This window comes from Mobula birostris, chromosome 5, assembly GCF_030028105.1.
Source record: "Mobula birostris isolate sMobBir1 chromosome 5, sMobBir1.hap1, whole genome shotgun sequence".
In the NCBI taxonomy this organism is placed as follows: Eukaryota; Metazoa; Chordata; class Chondrichthyes; order Myliobatiformes; family Myliobatidae; genus Mobula; species Mobula birostris.
In genome coordinates, this window is record NC_092374.1 from 123,354,511 (window position 1) to 123,370,017 (window position 15,507).

The window sequence follows — 15,507 nt, forward strand, 5'->3', positions numbered from 1 at the left end:
TTTTGACTAATGGGCTACCTTCAGGAATCAACTCATACTTAATAGAAACACAGGCGAGAAAAGAAGAAAAGGCAGAACTCCTATGGTTTCCCTGCAGTGTTTGGAACAAGGAACATTGCTACTGATGGAGTTTAAATCTCAATAGCTGTGTTTAGGAGTTATTGGGGAATGGGGGCTGGGAGGGTACTGTGGAAGGAAAGCCATCCATTCTAACCTAATTTAAGCTACTTTAGTGAGACCTTTTAATGGAGGAGAGGTTTCTTCTGCTACTGCTGAAAGGTCTTTAATAAGGATTGAGTTTCCAGTCAGGTATTGCCAGTGTACTTATTGCTCTCTGTGCTTTCAGACTGTTAGATGACACCTGCTAACAACAGATTGCTTTGGCAGATTTCAGACGATGATGTTGAATATTTTTTTTTTCACCATCTGTCCAGATGAAGGTGTTCTGCAGGTCAGCTTGTGCTGGCAGCCTAATGAAGATCTTCAAACACAGACAACACACTCAGCAGTGGGGTCCTAAAATATACAAATACTGTACATTCAAATGATAATCAAGGGAGCATCCTGCTTTGTATTTTAAACGGTTTTGGAAACAGGTCTGCAGTTTAACCTCTTCATTGCTACATTACTTGTGCCAAACAAAGGTGCAATATTATCTCTGGGAATAGTTGCTTGTTGTGAGAAGGGTGCGGGAGGGTGGAAGGAGACCATCTGTATAGCACTAATGCAGGAAATTCAAACACTCAGACAGCTCAAGTAGCAATCCTTAATTTATGCCATTCTTGGACTAAATGGAGGCTTTCGCCTTATGTAATGGGACAGCAGAGCTGATCCAATCCTCAAAAGATTTGATACAGGCAAAAGTCACAGTAAAATGGCAGATGGCCATATTTTGCCACTAATGAGCTTACATATGATATCTGCTTTTATAATCTATCATCTTTTCCCCTTATTTGTTAATTAATTCTTCACGGACCATAAAGCTTTCTTTGATACAGCTTTACAATTATATTCTTAAAATGACAGCACAAAGTCCAAGCTATAATCTTTGGACTTTTTACCCCTGTAAAAAAATTCCTTATTTGTTTTTTTTTTAATTGATGCTAGAAATAAGTTGTAAAATATTTTAAGTTACACAAAAAAATTCTCCTTGAAGTATTAATTATTAGCTGTTCATCTTGTACTCTCCATATTTATACAGCTACGAATTGATATCTAGATTTCAGTAGCAAAGCCAATTAAGAAGATAAAAAAAACAAAAAAAAGAAACAAAATAAGGCTTGCATGTATGTAGTGCCTTTGCTAACCTCCAGACAATACAATACAGCTGCTTGTAGTAAATGCCTTAGTGTAGAAAATGAGGCAACCAATTTGCTCCCAGCAAGGTTCCACAAACAGCAAAGGTCAAATAATCCATTTATTTAAGTGCTGTTTGAGGCATAAATAATAGCTGGGATATCAGTGAATACCTCCCTGTTCTTCCTTAGATATGTCATCTTTTATGTCTACAAAGAAAGCAACCGTTTCCAGTTCTTTAAAGGGTCTTTGACTTCTGCTTCTCTTTGCACAAATGCGGCCCTGTGAGCTGAGTGTTGGTGGTATCTTGTGTTTTGTTTAATCAAAGTATTCAGTGTCTTAATTTTAAAAAAACTAATTTAAAAGGCTCTATGTGTATGGGGAGTCCAGGAAGGGATACAACCTCTGGTGAAGGGGCTTCTTATGTCCATTCCAGAGTAGCTTGCCCAGAGGACAGTCAGCTCTCACCTGTGGCTCCAAGTAGCTATTTGCATGTGACAGCGGCCACGCTCCAGTACCCTGTTTCAACAGGCAGGCTAGGCAACATAAGGAGAGCCAGCAGCCTCAATTTCTGGTGAGATAGGGACATGCTTGTTCGAGCATGAGATGTCAGCTCCATCAGGCTGGGCGGATGAAATCTACAGTGAGATCCAATGGCCAGAAAGGCAGAACTGCAACACTCCATGGAGAGTGAATTGTCACAACCACGGATTTGGCATCACAGTAGATACAGTATTGCACTTGTGAATATGCACGTGTCAGCTAATTTTTATTTCATTGTGATAGTATTTACCTCCATATTTGTTGTTGTAGTGCTTGTCAAGACTTGGACACAGCCACGCTTCACTGCCTGCATTCCGCCTTGCCTGAGAAACTGGACTGTTGAGTCAACAGACTCTGAAGACTAGCGGTATTCGTTTTATTCTTAGTTGTTCTTTTCAGCTGCAGTGTAGGCTTCGTTTTCAATTTTAGAGTTTTAGTTAACAGCCCTATTTTGGCCTAGTCTTTATTGTTTTCTTTTCCCTTTAACATTGTTCACATTAAAGTCTGTGAACTATCGACCTGCTTCAGTGTCTCTCACTCCGCACTTGGGCCTTACCCGAACCTGGTAACACAAAGGGCATGACGAGGCACAGAAGAAGTCATGGTCATCCACTGCCAAACCCTCAGTTGTGATGCTTGTTCATACCACTGAACCTGAGCTTCCAAGGTCGAGAGAGTGGAATTGTTCCAGTGCAATAGCTTTTCCACTGTAAAAATCCTCCTTCACAGGTTTCCTGTCATTATCGGACATGATGGAAAACCACCATCCCTGACAATACAGCAGACCTCCAATACTACACAGAAGTGTCAGCCAAGACTTCTGTACTCCAATCTTTCGAGTCTCACTATTGATTAGAAATGCAAGTGAACCTGCTCTATACCTTTGCACAGTAATGAGAGAAGGAGTTATTTGGTCACTATTGTGGTGGAATGCTACATTATTTTATTGCACAGTGAAGTACCAAAAAGATTTCCACCTGTTTGTCCATTTGTCCCTCACCTTTGACAAATACAGAACAATCCTCACATTGTCTCTTGTTCAAGTTATCCAACAGGAAAACGATCTGTGGATTTATTGCCACAGGCAAAAATTTAACTCGGCTGTATGATGTTCTTCTCATTATGTTACATAGGTTAATTTTTCTGTAAAAGTAACAAAGGTATTAAAAGTTTTTTCTGTAAAATTCCCACCAGCGATTTTGTGGTTTTACTCTTCTTTCTTTTCCTCTGGTGAAGTTTTATCCCAACAAAAGCAAAACCAATCCTGAAACCAGAAGATCTTTCAGCTTTTTAGGTTACAGACGTTTGAAGTGTGCTTATTTCAAAATACCTTCAGGTGAAATTGACTTGTCCAATTAAAACAACAAAGACATAGACCTACAAGTAGTTCAAATCTCTCTTCTTCTTCCTTCTGCTTAAGCCAGCATTATTTTCCTATACATGTCAAATTGTAAACAACTTTTGATGATTTTTAACCCTTGAATGACAATTTCTACTTACAAAAAAAAAGAGTACACAAAGGAAAAAGGCATCAGTTTAAGGTAAGAGGCAATAGGTTTAATAAGGAAGGTGAAAGAGTGTTTTTTCATTTAGATGGTGCTGCCATCTGAAACCCAGTGCCTGCATATGTTTCCTGGTATGGAAACACCAATGCCCTTGAACAGAAAATCCTACAAAAAGTAATGGATACAGTCCAGTCTATCACAGCTAAAACCCTCCCCACTATTGAGCACAACAATACAAAACGTTGTCACAGGAAAGCAACATCCATCATCAGGGACCCCCACAATCAAAGTCATGCTCTCTTCTTACTGCTGACATCAGGAAGAAGGTACAGGAACCTCAGAACTCACATCACCAGCTTCAGGAATAATTATTACCCCTCAACCATCAGGCTCTTGAACCAAAGGGGATAACTTTACTCAACTTCACTTCATCATTGATATGTTCCGCAACTTAGAGACTCACTTTCAAGATCTTTTCATCTCAAGTTCTTTATATTTATTGCTTATTTATTTATTATTATTATTTATTTCTTTTTGTATTTGTGCAGTCTTTTGCACACTGATTGAACACCCACGTTTTTGCACTCTTTCATTGATTCTACTATGCTTGTTATTCCATTACAGATTTATTGAGTATGCCCACAAGAAAATGAATCTCATGGTTGTCTATGGTAATATATATGTGCTTTGATAGAAATTTATTTTGAACTTTGAACTTTGAGTGAATGATGGAGGTATGTACTCTTAGAACATTTAAACAGAATCTTAGCAAACATTTGAAACAGCAGACAGCTCTAGAACAAGTTCTGGTAAATAAGATTAGTATAGTCAGGTACTGAGTGGCTAGTATGAAAATGATGGACTGAAGGGTCTTTTCTGTACTATATGAATCTATGACCAAAAGTATACCCTTCTGAGACAACTCAGCAGAATTTAATTGTGTATTGTTGAGCTGCTGAAAATCAGTAACAGATGTTTCATAGGAATTTCCAATATCAAACTGGTTTTCCTGAGGTGAAAGCTATGCTTATTTACATATTGGGATTGACTAGTAGAAATGTTATCATGAGGGAAGTTGGTGCTTAGAGATAAAAGATGGCCACAAACCAGGCCAATATGATGTCACTGCCAGATAATGTTAGACTTTCTTGGGCAAGCCATTAAAGTACTCATTTTTAACTCATGTTGGATTCTCCCCATTTCACTTGCTGTAGACATGTGGGGAAATATAGAAGCATTTGTGGAGCTTGTTGTTGAAACAACCATACTAGACTGAGCCAAGGTAGCTGCAGCAAGTATGGAACCACCTGACTTGAGCAAGAAGGAAAGGCCAGAAGACACGTCTGAGCAGCAGTACATGTACAGATAGCTGCTTCTGTATGAGCAATGGCCTGGACTTGCTGCAACTTGCCGACTGCCGTAACAGTTCTACAGTGAATGCAATCTCACTGGCTCTCCACTCAGCTTTGGACCACTGGAACAACAGCAAGACATAAGTTCGGCTGTTGTTTATGATTGCAGCTCAGTGTTCAACAGCATCATCCCCTCAGTCCTAATCAACAAGCTTCAAAAGCTGGGCTTCGGTACCTCCCTCTGCAACTGGATCCTCAACTTCCTCATTGGCAGACCACAGTCAAGGAAATAGCATTTCCTCTTCACTGACAATCTCATCAGGCACACTTCAAGGATGCTCAATGCTCTACTCTATCTATGTTCATGATTAAGTGGCTTGACACAACTCAAGCACTATCTATAAATTTGCCAAAGACACAATAGTTGTTGGCAGAATTTCAGGTGGTGATAAGGAGGTGTATAGGAACAAGACGGGTCACCTAGTTGAGTGATGTCACAACAACCTTTCACTTAATGTCAGTAAAACCAAGGAATTGATTGTGGACTTCAGGAAGGAGGATATCAGGAGAACCCACACCAGTTCTCATCAAGGGGTCAGCAGAGGAAAGGGTGAGCAGCTTCAAGTTCTTGTGTGTCAACATCTCTGAAGATCTATCCTGGGTTAAACATATCGATGCAATTGCAAAGAAGGCATGCTAGCAGCTATATTTCATGAGAAATTTGAGAAGATTTACCTGTTTCAGTAAGGTGGGGCATGTTCGAAAGCAATGACTACTCTGGATCCAGTCAAAGATGTACTTGTTTGTGCTTATGATTACAAGTCACGGCTAGATACTAAGAACATCAAGTACTGCAGGACGATCCCATCAGTGAGTTGCTCAATAGCAACGTTGCTGGACTTCTTGAGTACCGTTGTGTCGTCACCTGGACATGTAGCATACTATTGTGCTGAGATGGTGCGTGATTAACAAATGGTTTAGGTGATTGTCTTGGATATTTTTAGTATGATTGCTAGGCCCTCTTGAGTATTGGTAATGTAGAATAGAGCAAGTCTGGTTCACTGATCCATAGGAGGGACCGATGGCAGGGGAGCTACGTTGTCTCGGTTGTGACTAGGCCTAGGCTGTGGGGTCACTTGTTGCAGTCACCCAAGGGAGAAGGCGCTGAGGCAATATGGAAGAGAGCAATGGCCTCTGTGGGCACATTGGAATCATACTGGGTTGGTGCTGTTCTCCAGTGTTTGCTCAGTGCTGCCTTCCAGTGTTCGCTTGGTGGTGGAAGAACAAGCTGGACTAGGAGAACTTATCATCAATCTATAGAAATGTCACTCAGGGACTTGGGTTATATTGTTAATTTTTTTCTTTCTGACTGTATATATTTTTTTTCTGAAATCATAACCATATGTGCTACTTGTGCTATGTGCTTTTGGTAATGTGTTCTGCGCCTTGGCCCTAGAGGAATCCTGTTTCATTTGGCTGTACTCACGTATGGTTAATTAAACTTGAACACATTTGTTACCAAAGACTCTTAACAGATTTCTATAGATGCACTGTGGAGAGTTCTCTGATTGGTTGCATCAGCACCAGGTAAGGAGGCACCAATGCACAGAATCAGAAAAACCTGCAGAGGGTCGTAAGCAGCCAGCAACTCCATAATAGTTACTAGCCTTTCCCCTATCAAGGACATCGTCAAAAGGGAATGTTTCAAGAAGGCCCCATCCAGGACAGGCCCTGTTCTCATTACTATCATAAGGTGTTGCTCCTCCACCCTGAGCGAGGTCTCCTCTTAGCACGAGAGGAGGACGTGGACCAACATGTTGGAAGGTGAATGGGAACTGGATTTAAAATGTTTTTTTTTCCCCTGGAAGTCTGCTTTTGGAGGATGATTCGGAGTTGCTCGACAAAGCAGTCTCCCAATTTACGATGGGTTTCACCAAGGTAGGGGAGGCCACATTGGGAGCACCAGACATAATAGATGACCCCAGCAGATTGACAGGTGAAGTGCTGCTCACCAGGAAGGACTGATTGGGGCCCTGAATGGAGGTGAGGGAGGAGGTGTAGCACTTAGGCTGCTTGGAGGAAGAAGTACTAGGAGGGAGATTAATGGGGACGGACAAATGGATAAGGAAATCATGGAAGGGCGAGAGATCATGGTGGAAAGTGAAAAGAACTGGGGAGGGGGTGGTAAACTTATGTTTGGTGGTAGGATTCTTTTGGAGATGGCGGAAGTTGTGAAGGATAATGAGTTGATGATCCAGCAGCACATCATCTGTCCATGATCAGATTTCTAACAGTTAATAACTTCATGAACACTCTCTCACTATGTTGTCTCTTTTTGCATTATTTATTTACTTATATATTTCCTATTGTAATTTATCCTAATTTTTATTGTATTGTACTGTACTGCTGCTGCAATACAAAACATTTCATGACATATGTCAGTGATTATAAACCCTGATTCTGACTGTGATATTTACTGACATCAACATTACAGGCACGTGACATTATAAAAGAGACCAATTAGAATTCAATTGTGAAACTTATTGAAGTTACAACAGGATTTCTTACCCCACTGAACAAAATACCTCTACAACAGAAATTTACATTTCAGCTGGTAATAGGATCATGAAGAAAGTCACCATGAAAGTTGATTCAAATATAAAGTCAACTGCAGAGAATGGGACCACCATCCCAAGGATCCATGTCAGCTTTTTGAAAATACATCCAATCAGCCCCATTTTCTATTTTTTCCTTATAACTTGCAGTTTTCTTTCCTCGTCCCTTAATTCTTTTACGCAAGGCAACTAAGTGAATTCAGAATATATGAGTTTATTATTGGTAAAGCTATTCTCAAGTCATTTTGTTTTGCCAATCTTCTTAAATGTGGATTCTCTGATTCTGGATAATTCTAGCAATAGAAAAATATTCTCCTTCTTCCCTTTGTCCAGACCATTAATGGTGACAAGAACTTCTAACAAATGCTTCTTCAAACTTCTCTGCTCAAACAAGAACTGCCTAATATCTAACTGAAGGCTTCCATGCTTGGGACCATTACAGTCAATCTTTTCTGCAACCACCCAAAAGTCTTCAAATTCTTCTTAAGGTATGGACAAAGGAAACTCACACTGATGTGACTGACTAAATTTAGCTACATAGCAGCTGTAACAGGGAGATATAAAATTCTTCATTCAACACAGCGTTATTTCTGAACATAATCTAGTTCTCCTCTCCCAATGATAAACAATTAATTACAATGTCAATATTTATAATTACCTACTTAGCTTTAACATTTTGAATGTAGACAAGTAACTTTGCAGAAATACATATTTACAAAGGTAGCACATCCCAAATAGCAGAATATTTTGTTAACTTCATTCATAATAGAAAATTATTTACAAGAATCAATGCATTTTCATTCTTTACATTCATTGCCAAAGCTTTTCATAGTGTTCTGTTACATTCATATACGTCTGTATATCAATATGAATGCTGCCACTCACGTAGCCCTTTGGGGTGGTATATTAATCACTACAATAATTGAGGGGCTTTCTCCCCCAACCCAGCACCTCCCTCTGTAGTAGAAAAAGAATCCTACACCATGGTCCTTCCCCACTGATCACCCTCTACCCCCTGTTCCACCAGCAGAATCCTTTTAATTTTCAAATACTGGTGGCTGGTCTGAAAATGTCTGAGCACAAACTCCAGAAACCTAAGATAATCATGTGGTGTGGGATGATGGTTCCCTTAATACAGAACTAGCCAGAATATTAAATTACAAAACCGATCTGTCCTGAACTGTACATTAAGTGGCAAGTATACCCCTTTAATAACATGTTACAGGAGATGGTTACTTAATACCTTCCCTAATTGCATCCCGAACATTCACCTATTGTCTTCCCCTGCATAGTTTCAATGATATCAGAATGTTTTAGAAAGGCATTTGACAAGGTTCCACACGGTAGGCTTATTCAGAAGGTCAGAAGGCATGGGATCCAGGGAAGTTTGGCCAGGTGGATTCAGAATTGGCTTGCCTGCAGAAAGCAGAGGGTCATGGTGGAGGGAGTACATTCGGATTGGAGGGTTGTGACTAGTGGTGTCCCACAAGGATCGGTTCTGGGACCTCTACTTTTTGTGAGGTAGAAGAGTGGATTGGCAAGTTTGCAGACGACACAAAAGTTAGTGGTGTTGTGGATAGTGTAGAGGATTGTCAAAGATTGCAGAGGGACATTGATAGGATGCAGAAGTGGGCTGGGAAGTGGCAGATGGAGTTCAACCCAGAGAAGTATGAGGTGGTACATTTTGGAAGGACAAACTCCAAGGCAGAGTACAAAGTAAATGGCAGGATATTTGGTAGTGTGAAGGAGCAGAGGGATTTAGGGGTACATGTCCACAGATCCCTGAAAGTTGTCTCACAGGTAGATAGGGTAGTTAAGAGAGCTTATGGGGTATTAGCTTTCATAAATCGAGGAACAAAGTTTAAGAGTCATGAGGTAATGATGCAGCTCTATAAATCTCTGGTTAGGCTGCACTTGGAGTACTGTGTCCAGTTCTGGTCACCTCACTATAGGAAGAATGTGGAAGCATTGAAAAGGGTACAGAGGAGATTTACCAGGATGCTGCCTGGTTTAGAGAGTATGGATTATGATCAGAGATTAAGGGAGCTAGGGCTTTACTCTTTGGAGAGAAGGAGGATGAGAGGAGACATGACAGAGGTATACAAGATATTAAGAGGAATAGATAGAGTGGACAGCCAGTGCCTCTTCCCCAGGGCACCACTGCTCAGTACAAGAGAACATGGCTTTAAGGTAAGAGGTGGGAAGTTCAAGGGGGATATTAGAGGAAGGTTTTTTACTCAGAGAGTGGTTGGTGCGTGGAATGCACTGTCTGAGTCAGTGGTGGAGGCAGATACACTAGTGAAATTTAAGAGACTACTAGACATGTATATGGAGGAATCTAAGGTGGGGGGTTATATGGGAGGCAGGGTTTAAGAGTCAGCACAACATTGTCTGTGGAAGGGCCTGTAATATGCTGTACTATTCTATGTTCCACACCCAAAGATTGATTTCAATAACCTTAAAGTATTGGTTGAAATTAAATTGTGAAAGGTTTATATTATCAAGAGATTTGTTCTCATTTAAATTAATCTGTTATCCATAATTTCATAACTCCATGATAATCCTAAACACACGCATCAGTGTAGTTCTACCAGACCAGAGTTAGACAGTGACTGCAACTGAGGTCAACCTTGTTGCCAGGTTCTTACCAGGCCAGAACAAGTGAATCTGAATATTAGGTGTCCATCTGCGGTCAATTAGATGACATACTCTCTTTCTTGCCAGGAGGCAACAAAACAGCTCGTTCCCGAGGCAAAAGCAGAAATGCCAGAAACACTTTGACCATGCTCCATGGATACCACCATCTGCTGAGTGGCTGAGATATCTTCCGTTTTGTTTTGGATTTCCAGTGTTCAGTCTCTGCTTCATCCCCTGGCATGCAGCTTATAGATAAGTGAGAGAGATCCCTGGATTTATGCACATCAGTTCCACAAGGGCAAAGGCTCATTGATTATCCTACATTCTTCAGTGAAGGAACAAGCCATGCTTTATAAGAGGAAGAAGGCTCACTACCTGAATGTTCAGCAGATGCTAAACCACGGGCTGACTATAGTTCCTGCCAACTCATTTCTTATCAAGAAACACTAGCGCAATCATTTTAAGAAGTGAACATGATATTGTACAGAAGCTGAAAAGGGTTTTTGTCAAATATTAGGTCAATGAAAGGTTATATGATATATTGTTCATATTTCCCTTTTGTGCGTTGTCTATTTGCTTCCACTTTTCTGTAAAGTGAGCTAGTGAAAATATCACAAGCTGTAAATAAACTTAGAGATGAGGCAATGCATTTGCCCCATTTCAAATCCCCACCTAGGTGGACCTGTGGGAATGCCTTAAGGTCTTGGTTCATAGGAAGGATATCGAACATCAGAGGGCACATAATGAAGATGAGAGTTGGTAGGCTCAAAGAGGATGTGAGGGGTAATTTTTTTTACTCAGAGAATGCTGGATGCCTGGAATGCACTGCTTGGTATGGTGGTAGAGGCAAACGCATTAGAGACTTTTAAGAGGCATTTAGACAGGCACATGAATGTGAGGAAGATGGAGCGATATGGACATTGTGTAGGTCGGAGGGACTCGTTTTTGCTTTTTATTTACATTTTAGCTGGTTCAGCAGAATATTGTGGTCCGCAGGGCCTGCTCCTTTGCTGTACCGTTCTGTGTTCTATATCCTATCCAACTTCAAGGGAGTGTCTCTGACTAAAAGAACAAGAACATTCATCAGTTTTATTACGCATTTACCCAAAAGGAAGTCCCATGTAGATGGACAATATTTATATAAGAAACAGAATTTCTTATTTGTTTTGGGACCAGGCCTCCCATGAAAATCAAAGGAAATAAATGATTTCCATCTTTAGGCAGAATTATAATGGTATAAATACCTCAGGATTTCCAATGCCTCTTACTGAACCAGCTGAGCTTTTCTGTGAAAATTGTATCAGAACTTAGAGCAATAAGCAAACTACTACCAGTCAAAAGTAAAATTAATAAATAGTGCAAAGAAGGAATAGCAAGATAGTGTTCATGAGTTCATGGACCAATCAGAAAACTGATGGTGGACCCATTACAGCTCGGGGTATCAGAGTTCAAAAATTCAAAGTACATCTATTATCAATATATACAACCTTGAGATTTTCTCCTTATAGGCAGCCACAAAACAAAAAAAGCCCAATAGAAACCATTTTTAAAAAAGTCTGTCAAACACCCAATGTTGCAGGGGAAAAAAAAAACAAATTGTGCAAACAATTAAAGATAAGCAAATTACATTTGGAACTAAAATTCATGAAAATGAATCCACAGCCACGAAGCCAATCACAGCCGATCCAAGCGTCAGTTAGTTGCAGGCCACAGCCTCAGTTCAGCGCAGAGATGAGTAAACCTCATGAGCTCAATTCTAGCATCTTCTGTCAGCAAATTTGTACACTCCACACCATGTATGCATGGGTTTCTTCCGAGTGCTCCAGTTTTCTCCCACAGTACAAGGACATAGCAGTTAGTAGGTTAATGGATTATTTTAACCTGTCCAGTGATTGGACTAGGGTTAAATCGGTGTGCTGCTGGGTGGTGTCTCTCTAAATAAAATATAATAAAATGGAATAAATGTTGAGTATGTGTATTCAGTGTCCTGCACCTCCTTTCTGATTGTAGTAGCAGGAATGGAGCATGTCCTGGACAGTGAGGGTCCTTAATGATGGATACAGCCTACTTAAGGCATCACCTTCTGAAGACGGAGCCAGGTGAGAAAAGGAGAAGGTGGAAGCAGCTTCAGGAGTTGGAAAGTGAAAAGTGGATATAAAAGTGATAGATGATGGCATCTGGTAAGTATTGAAGATGATTAATGGAACCAGGTGAAGGAGGGATGAGGGGCAAATAGAACCAGATGGGGAAGAGAGTAGGAGAGCCAGAAGGTTAGTATGTCTAGGTGATGGATAGATGGACCAGGTGTAGAAGGGGGGAATGAAAGTGAGGGGCAGGGGTAGGGGAAAGCCAGAAGGAGAGACGAAGAAGCGCAGGGAGTGTGGGTTACTGGAAAATTTAATTAATTTATTTGGAGGTACAGCATATTTACAGGCCAATGAGCCCGTGCCGCCCAATTACACCCAGGTAACCAATTAACCCATATATGCGTCTTTGGAACATGGGAAGAAACTGGAGCACCTGGAGGAAATCCACGCAGACATGGGGAGAATGTATGCATTCTGTACAGCCAGCAATGGAAATTGACCCTGGTTGCTGGCGCTGTAATAGTGTTGTGCTCATAGCTATGGAAGGTTCAACGTTCATAACCTTGCCAGGTGTAATGCAGGGTACTGTTCTTCTACTTTATGTTTGGCCTCACCATGGCAATGAAGAAGGCCAAAGGTTGACACATCAGTGTGAGAAGGAGAAGGGGGTTTGAAATGGTATGCAATCAAGAGTTCAGGATGATCGGTGTGGGCAGAGCATAGGTGTTCCTAAGAATAGTTGCTTTGCCTATGCTTGGTCTCATTGATGTAGAGAAGACCACATTGAGGTCACCGATTGTAGCAAACCATGTTTATTTTATTTAAAAAGCTCATTTACTGAGATACAGCGTGGAATAAGCCCTTCCAGCCCTTGGAGCCGTGCCGCCCAGCTACGCCCAATTTCACAGCCTAATCACGGGACAACTTACAATAGACGATTACCCTACCAACCAGTACGTCTTTGGATTGTGGGAGGAAACCAGTGCACCCGGAGGAAGCCCACACTATCACAGGGAGAGCGTACAAACTTCTCACAGACAGTGACAGGAATTGAACCTGGTTAAGTGGTACTGTAATGAGTTGTGCTAAACACTGGGAGGGAGGAGAAGATGGCGCGATGCAGCTCACAGCGGCCACTCCGGGGTGATATCTGTTATCTGTCAAGTAGTGTGCCATGCACAATCCCGATTTGATGGAGACAGAAGTGAGAGTATAGAGGAACATCTGGTGAAACTTCTGAAATGCCTGCTTCGCTGCCGCTGCTACTGTGTGATCCAGAATCTCCGGAGGGGAAGGCCCCGAGTCCTCGGCTTTTCTTGTTGCTCGGTGGCCGGGCCAGGGTTGAAGCGCTCAGCAGAGGATGGCACTCGGTGCTCGGTGTCGGAGGGCTGGTCGGAGGCTCGAAGTTTTTGGACAGACTCAGAGTCCACTGTGGTCAGGTGTTTCCAATGGTGCAACATCGGCAAGTTTGCGGCGCTTGGAGGTTCAAGGCAGGGAGAGTTTCTTCCTTCTAATGTCTGCGTGATATGATGAGGCTATCGGAACTTTGAGACTTTTTTTTACCGTGCCCATAGTCTGCTCTTTATCAAATTACAGTATTGCTTTGCACTGTTGTAACTATATGTTATAATTATGTGGTTTTGTCACCTTTAGTCTTGGTTTGTCTTGTGTTTCTGTGATATCATTCTGGAGGAACATTGTATCATTTTTAATGCATGCATTTCTAAATGACAATAAACGAGGACTGAGTGTCCTCATAATCTAATCCAATCTGTGCTGCCCTGGAGGAGGTATGTGTGGGGAGGTGTTTGTTGGACCTTGGAAGGACAGTTGGATCTTGTATATTGATTATGGAAAAGGCATAGGGAGAGTATGTCGTGAGGAAGGATGTGTAGGAACTTCCATCTAACAACCATAACGTACTCTGAGTAGTAATTTATGTAAAAGCCACTGATTTTATTACAGTAGGGAGTACAGAGAAATCTGAATGCAAATTGGCAGCTTTGTGCCACAATCCAAGAGCAAGATTGTGACAGAGAATCACAGAAAGAAAGAGGGGAAATGAGAGGCATAGACTAGTTGAATATATTACAAGTTAATATTGTGTTCATGACCATACAAAACTTCTCAAAACTTCTGATGCTGGAACGTGAGTTATAAGCTGTTATTATGTGAACACAACTTTTGTTTAATGAAAAGGAGGAGGTGATTCTTTAGGGATTACTTATGCATCAAGGTAGCTACCTTCAGACAATTTATGCATGGAATTTAGTTGGCAAGACAGAATTAATGTACCTCTTAACTGAACAAAATTTGTAATTTTACATTGCAAAGTCTAAAACAGCACTGAGAACATAGTGGGCTGAGTATCTATTTTTTTTCTAAATTAGCGAGGTTCAAATCATCACACTGTGACAAAAGAACCGAGCTGTAGTTCCAGAATGATCAAATGAACCAAGGAAAGAACATTACATTTCTGTGTTAGTGGGTGATTTTCCACAGTTCTGCTTGAGGTAAGAGTGTTATATTTGAACTATGAAAAAAAATAGTTGGGGGGGGGAGATGTCGTTAGAGAATAAAAGAGCAAACGGGAATGAGTATGAGAATGAGTGAGAAAAGAGATAGATACGTAGAAATAGATGAGGAGACAGAAGAACAAAGTAACTCTGGCTGAATATCATTAGAACAAATGATTCAGCACAGCAGGAGCTACATCGCAAATCCAGCAAACTTCCACACCTTTTTCAAGTAATGTGCTTTACCGCAATATTATGTAGAAGGTCTAAACTGTAGTGAGAGTAGCAATCAAAGAACACATCTGAGCGATCATAAATCATCTGCCAAAACAAATCACTTGTCTTAAATATCATAATAATGGCATCAGAAGATTACAAAGAACGAAACACATAAAGGACAAAAAAGATAAACTGATGGATTTTGTGACCTATCTCCATAAGGTAATTATGGTGATGTACAGATTTATTGTGAACCTTAATAGCTGAAATTCTCTGATCTCAGCAGCTTTTGATGAAGCTGGTGAGCTTCCAGCAAATCAATTTTTTTGTTCCAAAATATACTTTAATTATAAAGTTTGCAAATCTATAGTCCAGTGCAAGATATATTCATTCTGCACAGTGTATGGCACATTAGAGTGTTTCATTTCACTTACAATATTATATTTACACCAACATGACATAAGCAATTTCCTTCATGTATACTCCAAAACATACAGTCCAAGGTTTTTTTCCAAAGATTACAGCCCTGCAATGTGAAATGGTGGAAATGCACTTAACTCTAACCTTTTCCTGGAGTGTATTTGCAGCAACTGCAGTATTACTACAAGTGTACTGTGGAGAACACTCTGACTGGCTGCATCACTGTCTGGTATGGGGGCAGAGGTGGTTGGGTGGTGGATGGGGGTGGGAGAGAGAGACTGCTCCTGCACAGGATTGAAAGAAGCTGCAGAATGTTG

At 40.9% G+C, this 15,507-nt stretch overlaps 1 long non-coding RNA gene across 1 annotated transcript; it reads left to right on the plus strand.

The window, feature by feature from the left end:
* The first annotated feature begins 541 nt into the window (after window positions 1-541).
* LOC140197322 (uncharacterized) lies at window positions 542-7,711 on the plus strand. The gene is made up of 3 exons (XR_011885911.1): window positions 542-596; window positions 2,110-2,206; window positions 7,645-7,711. It is a non-coding gene; the product is annotated as an uncharacterized lncRNA (long non-coding RNA).
* The last annotated feature ends 7,796 nt before the right edge of the window (window positions 7,712-15,507 follow it).